Genomic DNA, 7,671 nt, shown 5'->3' on the forward strand with positions numbered 1-7,671 from the left:
AAATTTTTAAATTTTTAAATTTTTAAATTTTTAAATTTTTAAATTTTTAAATTTTTAAATTTTTAAATTTTTAAATTTTTAAATTTTTAAATTTTTAAATTTTTAAATTTTTAAATTTTTAAATTTTTAAATTTTTAAATTTTTAAATTTTTAAATTTTTAAATTTTTAAATTTTTAAATTTTTAAATTTTTAAATTTTTAAATTTTTAAATTTTTAAATTTTTAAATTTTTAAATTTTTAAATTTTTAAATTTTTGAATTTTTAAATTTTTAAATTTTTAAATTTTTAAATTTTTAAATTTTTAAATTTTTAAATTTTTAAATTTTTAAATTTTTAAATTTTTAAATTTTTAAATTTTTAAATTTTTAAATTTTTAAATTTTTAAATTTTTAAATTTTTAAATTTTTAAATTTTTAAATTTTTAAATTTTTAAATTTTTAAATTTTTAAATTTTTAAATTTTTAAATTTTTAAATTTTTAAATTTTTAAATTTTTAAATTTTTAAATTTTTAAATTTTTAAATTTTTAAATTTTTAAATTTTTAAATTTTTAAATTTTTAAATTTTTAAATTTTTAAATTTTTAAATTTTTAAATTTTTAAATTTTTAAATTTTTAAATTTTTAAATTTTTAAATTTTTAAATTTTTAAATTTTTAAATTTTTAAATTTTTAAATTTTTAAATTTTTAAATTTTTAAATATTTAAATATTTAAATTTTTAAATTTTAAAATTTTAAAATTTTAAAATTTTAAAATTTTAAAATTTTAAAATTTTTAAATTTTTAAATTTTTAAATTTTTAAATTTTTAAATTTTTAAATTTTTAAATTTTTAAATTTTTAAATTTTTAAATTTTTAAATTTTTAAATTTTTGAATTTTTAAATTTTTAAATTTTTAAATTTTTAAATTTTTAAATTTTTAAATTTTTAAATTTTTAAATTTTTAAATTTTTAAATTTTTAAATTTTTAAATTTTTAAATTTTTAAATTTTTAAATTTTTAAATTTTTAAATTTTTAAATTTTTAAATTTTTAAATTTTTAAATTTTTAAATTTTTAAATTTTTAAATTTTTAAATTTTTAAATTTTTAAATTTTTAAATTTTTAAATTTTTAAATTTTTAAATTTTTATATTTTTATATTTTTAAATTTTTAAATTTTTATATTTTTAAATTTTTAAATTTTTAAATTTTTAAATTTTTAAATTTTTAAATTTTTAAATTTTTAAATTTTTAAATTTTTAAATTTTTAAATTTTTAAATTTTTAAATTTTTAAATTTTTAAATTTTTAAATTTTTAAATTTTTAAATTTTTAAATTTTTAAATTTTTAAATTTTTAAATTTTTAAATTTTTAAATTTTTAAATTTTTAAATTTTTAAATTTTTAAATTTTTAAATTTTTAAATTTTTAAATTTTTAAATTTTTAAATTTTTAAATTTTTAAATTTTTAAATTTTTGAATTTTTAAATTTTTAAATTTTTAAATTTTTAAATTTTTAAATTTTTAAATTTTTAAATTTTTAAATTTTTAAATTTTTAAATTTTTAAATTTTTAAATTTTTAAATTTTTAAATTTTTAAATTTTTAAATTTTTAAATTTTTAAATTTTTAAATTTTTAAATTTTTAAATTTTTAAATTTTTAAATTTTTAAATTTTAAAATTTTTAAATTTTTAAATTTTTAAATTTTTAAATTTTTAAATTTTTAAATTTTTAAATTTTTAAATTTTTAAATTTTTAAATTTTTAAATTTTTAAATTTTTAAATTTTTAAATTTTTAAATTTTTAAATTTTTAAATTTTTAAATATTTAAATTTTTAAATATTTAAATTTTTAAATTTTTAAATTTTTAAATTTTTAAATTTTTAAATTTTTAAATTTTTAGATTTTTAAATTTTTAAATTTTTAAATTTTTAAACTTTTAAATTTTTAAACTTTTAAATTTTTAAATTTTTAAATTTTTAAATTTTTAAATTTTTAAATTTTTAAATTTTTAAATTTTTAAATTTTTAAATTTTTAAATTTTTAAATTTTTAAATTTTTAAATTTTTAAATTTTTAAATTTTTAAATTTTTAAATTTTTAAATTTTTAAATTTTTAAATTTTTAAATTTTTAAATTTTTAAATTTTTAAATTTTTAAATTTTTAAATTTTTAAATTTTTAAATTTTTAAATTTTTAAATTTTTAAATTTTTAAATTTTTAAATTTTTAAATTTTTAAATTTTTAAATTTTTAAATTTTTAAATTTTTAAATTTTTAAATTTTTAAATTTTTAAATTTTTAAATTTTTAAATTTTTAAATTTTTAAATTTTTAAATTTTTAAATTTTTAAATTTTTAAATTTTTAAATTTTTAAATTTTTAAATTTTTAAATTTTTAAATTTTTAAATTTTTAAATTTTTAAATTTTTAAATTTTTAAATTTTTAAATTTTTAAATTTTTAAATTTTTAAATTTTTAAATTTTTAAATTTTTAAATTTTTAAATTTTTAAATTTTTAAATTTTTAAATTTTTAAATTTTTAAATTTTTAAATTTTTAAATTTTTAAATTTTTAAATTTTTAAATTTTTAAATTTTTAAATTTTTAAATCTTTAATTTTTTAAATTTTTAAATTTTTAAATCTTTGAATTTTTAAATTTTAAAATTTTAAATTTTTAAATTTTTAAATTTTTAAATTTTTAAATTTTTAAATTTTTAAATTTTTAAATTTTTAAATTTTTAATTTTTTAAATTTTTAAATTTTTAAATTTTTAAATTTTTAAATTTTTAAATTTTTAAATTTTTAAATTTTTAAATTTTTAAATTTTTAAATTTTTAAATTTTTAAATTTTTAAATTTTTAAATTTTTAAATTTTTAAATTTTTAAATTTTTAAATTTTTAAATTTTTAAATTTTTAAATTTTTAAATTTTTAAATTTTTAAATTTTTAAATTTTTAAATTTTTAAATTTTTAAATTTTTAAATTTTTAAATTTTTAAATTTTTAAATTTTTAAATTTTTAAATTTTTAAATTTTTAAATTTTTAAATTTTTAAATTTTTAAATTTTTAAATTTTTAAATTTTTAAATTTTTAAATTTTTAAATTTTTAAATTTTTAAATTTTTAAATTTTTAAATTTTTAAATTTTTAAATTTTTAAATTTTTAAATTTTTAAATTTTTAAATTTTTAAATTTTTAAATTTTTAAATTTTTAAATTTTTAAATTTTTAAATTTTTAAATTTTTAAATTTTTAAATTTTTAAATTTTTAAATTTTTAAATTTTTAAATTTTTAAATTTTTAAATTTTTAAATTTTTAAATTTTTAAATTTTTAAATTTTTAAATTTTTAAATTTTTAAATTTTTAAATTTTTAAATTTTTAAATTTTTAAATTTTTAAATTTTTAAATTTTTAAATTTTTAAATTTTTAAATTTTTAAATTTTTAAATTTTTAAATTTTTAAATTTTTAAATTTTTAAATTTTTAAATTTTTAAATTTTTAAATTTTTAAATTTTTAAATTTTTAAATTTTTAAATTTTTAAATTTTTAAATTTTTAAATTTTTAAATTTTTAAATTTTTAAATTTTTAAATTTTTAAATTTTTAAATTTTTAAATTTTTAAATTTTTAAATTTTTGAATTTTTAAATTTTTAAATTTTTAAATTTTTAAATTTTTAAATTTTTAAATTTTTAAATTTTTAAATTTTTAAATTTTTAAATTTTTAAATTTTTAAATTTTTAAATTTTTAAATTTTTAAATTTTTAAATTTTTAAATTTTTAAATTTTTAAATTTTTAAATTTTTAAATTTTTAAATTTTTAAATTTTTAAATTTTTAAATTTTTAAATTTTTAAATTTTCAAATTTTTAAATTTTTAAATTTTTAAATTTTTAAATTTTTAAATTTTTAAATTTTTAAATTTTTAAATTTTTAAATTTTTAAATTTTTAAATTTTTAAATTTTGAAATTTTGAAATTTTGAAATTTTGAAATTTTGAAATTTTGAAATTTTGAAATTTTGAAATTTTGAAATTTTGAAATTTTGAAATTTTGAAATTTTGAAATTTTGAAATTTTGAAATTTTGAAATTTTGAAATTTTGAAATTTTGAAATTTTGAAATTTTGAAATTTTGAAATTTTGAAATTTTGAAATTTTGAAATTTTGAAATTTTGAAATTTTGAAATTTTGAAATTTTGAAATTTTTAAATTTTTAAATTTTTAAATTTTTAAATTTTTAAATTTTTAAATTTTTAAATTTTTAAATTTTTAAATTTTTAAATTTTTAAACTTTTAAACTTTTAAATTTTTAAATTTTTAAATTTTTAAATTTTTAAATTTTTAAATTTTTAAATTTTTAAATTTTTAAATTTTTAAATTTTTAAATTTTTAAATTTTTAAATTTTTAAATTTTTAAATTTTTAAATTTTTAAATTTTTAAATTTTTAAATTTTTAAATTTTTAAATTTTTAAATTTTTAAATTTTTAAATTTTTAAATTTTTAAATTTTTAAATTTTTAAATTTTTAAATTTTTAAATTTTTAAATTTTTAAATTTTTAAATTTTTAAATTTTTAAATTTTTAAATTTTTAAATTTTTAAATTTTTAAATTTTTAAATTTTTAAATTTTTAAATTTTTAAATTTTTAAATTTTTAAATTTTTAAATTTTTAAATTTTTAAATTTTTAAATTTTTAAATTTTTAAATTTTTAAATTTTTAAATTTTTAAATTTTTAAATTTTTAAATTTTTAAATTTTTAAATTTTTAAATTTTTAAATTTTTAAATTTTTAAATTTTTAAATTTTTAAATTTTTAAATTTTTAAATTTTTAAATTTTTAAATTTTTAAATTTTTAAATTTTTAAATTTTTAAATTTTTAAATTTTTAAATTTTTAAATTTTTAAATTTTTAAATTTTTAAATTTTTAAATTTTTAAATTTTTAAATTTTTAAATTTTTAAATTTTTAAATTTTTAAATTTTTAAATTTTTAAATTTTTAAATTTTTAAATTTTTAAATTTTTAAATTTTTAAATTTTTAAATTTTTAAATTTTTAAATTTTTAAATTTTTAAATTTTTAAATTTTTAAATTTTTAAATTTTTAAATTTTTAAATTTTTAAATTTTTAAATTTTTAAATTTTTAAATTTTTAAATTTTTAAATTTTTAAATTTTTAAATTTTTAAATTTTTAAATTTTTAAATTTTTAAATTTTTAAATTTTTAAATTTTTAAATTTTTAAATTTTTAAATTTTTAAATTTTTAAATTTTTAAATTTTTAAATTTTTAAATTTTTAAATTTTTAAATTTTTAAATTTTTAAATTTTTAAATTTTTAAATTTTTAAATTTTTAAATTTTTAAATTTTTAAATTTTTAAATTTTTAAATTTTTAAATTTTTAAATTTTTAAATTTTTAAATTTTTAAATTTTTAAATTTTTAAATTTTTAAATTTTTAAATTTTTAAATTTTTAAATTTTTAAATTTTTAAATTTTTAAATTTTTAAATTTTTAAATTTTTAAATTTTTAAATTTTTAAATTTTTAAATTTTTAAATTTTTAAATTTTTAAATTTTTAAATTTTTAAATTTTTAAATTTTTAAATTTTTGAATATTTAAATTTTTAAATTTTTAAATTTTTAAATTTTTAAATTTTTAAATTTTTAAATTTTTAAATTTTTAAATTTTTAAATTTTTAAATTTTTAAATTTTTAAATTTTTAAATTTTTAAATTTTTAAATTTTTAAATTTTTAAATTTTTAAATTTTTAAATTTTTAAATTTTTAAATTTTTAAATTTTTAAATTTTTAAATTTTTAAATTTTTAAATTTTTAAATTTTTAAATTTTTAAATTTTAAATTTTTAAGTTTTTAAATTTTTAAATTTTTAAATTTTTAAATTTTTAAATTTTTAAATTTTTAAATTTTAAAATTTTAAAATTTTAAAATTTTAAAATTTTAAAATTTTAAATTTTAAAATTTTAAATTTTTAAATTTTTAAATTTTTAAATTTTTAAATTTTTAAATTTTTAAATTTTTAAATTTTTAAATTTTTAAATTTTTAAATTTTTAAATTTTTAAATTTTTAAATTTTTAAATTTTTAAATTTTTAAATTTTTAAATTTTTAAATTTTTAAATTTTTAAATTTTTAAATTTTTAAATTTTTAAATTTTTAAATTTTTAAATTTTTAAATTTTTAAATTTTTAAATTTTTAAATTTTTAAATTTTTAAATTTTTAAATTTTTAAATTTTTAAATTTTTAAATTTTTAAATTTTTAAATTTTTAAATTTTTGAATTTTTAAATTTTTAAATTTTAAAGTTTTTTTTTATTTTAAAATTTTAAAATTTTAAAATTTTAAAATTTTAAAATTTTAAAATTTTAAAATTTTAAAATTTTAAAATTTTGAAATTTTAAAATTTTAAAAATTTTAAATCTTAAAATTTTTAAATTTTTAAACTTTTAAATTTTCAAATTTTTAAATTTTTGAATTTTAAAATTATAAAATTTTAGAATTTTAAAATTTAAAAATTTTAAATTTTTAAATTTTAAAATTTTAAAATTTTAAAATTTTAAAATTTTAAAATTTTTAAATTTTTAAATTTTTAAATTCATTCGAGTTCGGGATATAAACAGTGCGTCGACGCGGTTATTGTGCCGGATTAAGATAACGATTTTTCTATAGTGTTAGTTTGTGTATCCGCGGGAAATTTTCCCACGCGATAGATAATCAACAAATTCATCACATCGAATTGGAGTGAAGTGGAAAAAAGTGCCTGGAGACGAAATAAAGCCAGTTCAATTCTACGCTAAGGTGCTTTGTTCACCACAACAAAGCACGGAGCATCCCGACTGTTGAGCGACACCACGCAAGTGAATAGAAAGGCAACGAAATAACACAAACAGACGGATAAAAAGCGATCACACAAAGTGAGCAAAAGCGAGTAGGGCCATGTCGCCTCACGGCGGCAGTGGCGGAGTTCCTGCGATGAGTGGAAGGGGGTTCCCAGCGTTAGGTTTGATACCCCAACGAACTGAAGGACGCTACCTTGTCATCCAACGCAAGGACGAAGGCCAAACGTTGGAAAAAGTTTCACCGTTTCTGATTGACAAGGTCATCAGAAATTGCTGTGGCGAGGTGACCAACGTGAAACGAATCAAAGACGGCAAATTGTTGGTTCACACGAAAACAGACAAACAAGCTGAAAAACTGTTGAATCTTCAACGCATGTCGAACGATATAAATATCGCAGTTGCTGAGCATGGGAGCCTGAATACGTGCCGAGTTGTTATCACTTGTCGGGATCTACAGGATGAAAATGATGAAGTGATCTTGGAAAATCTGCGAGACCAAGGAGTCACAACGGTCTATAGAATCATGCGTAAACAAGGGGATAGTATGGTTAAAACCTCGACTTTTATTTTGACAATTTCAAAGGCCATAATGCCACAAGACATCAAAGTTGGTTTCCAAAACGTAGTAACGCGGCCGTATTACCCACGACCGATGCGCTGCTTTCAATGTATGCAGTATGGCCACTTGGGGAAAGACTGTAAACAACAAAAAGTGTGTGCAAATTGTAGTGAACAGTACCATGGAGATAACTGTCAAAGGCCAGCTAAGTGCGCAAATTGCAAGCAAAATCACTCAACAATCAGCGTAGACTGCCCAATCTGGCAGCGTGAAAACGACATCG

This window comes from Topomyia yanbarensis, chromosome 1 (assembly GCF_030247195.1).
Source record: "Topomyia yanbarensis strain Yona2022 chromosome 1, ASM3024719v1, whole genome shotgun sequence".
In the NCBI taxonomy this organism is placed as follows: Eukaryota; Metazoa; Arthropoda; class Insecta; order Diptera; family Culicidae; genus Topomyia; species Topomyia yanbarensis.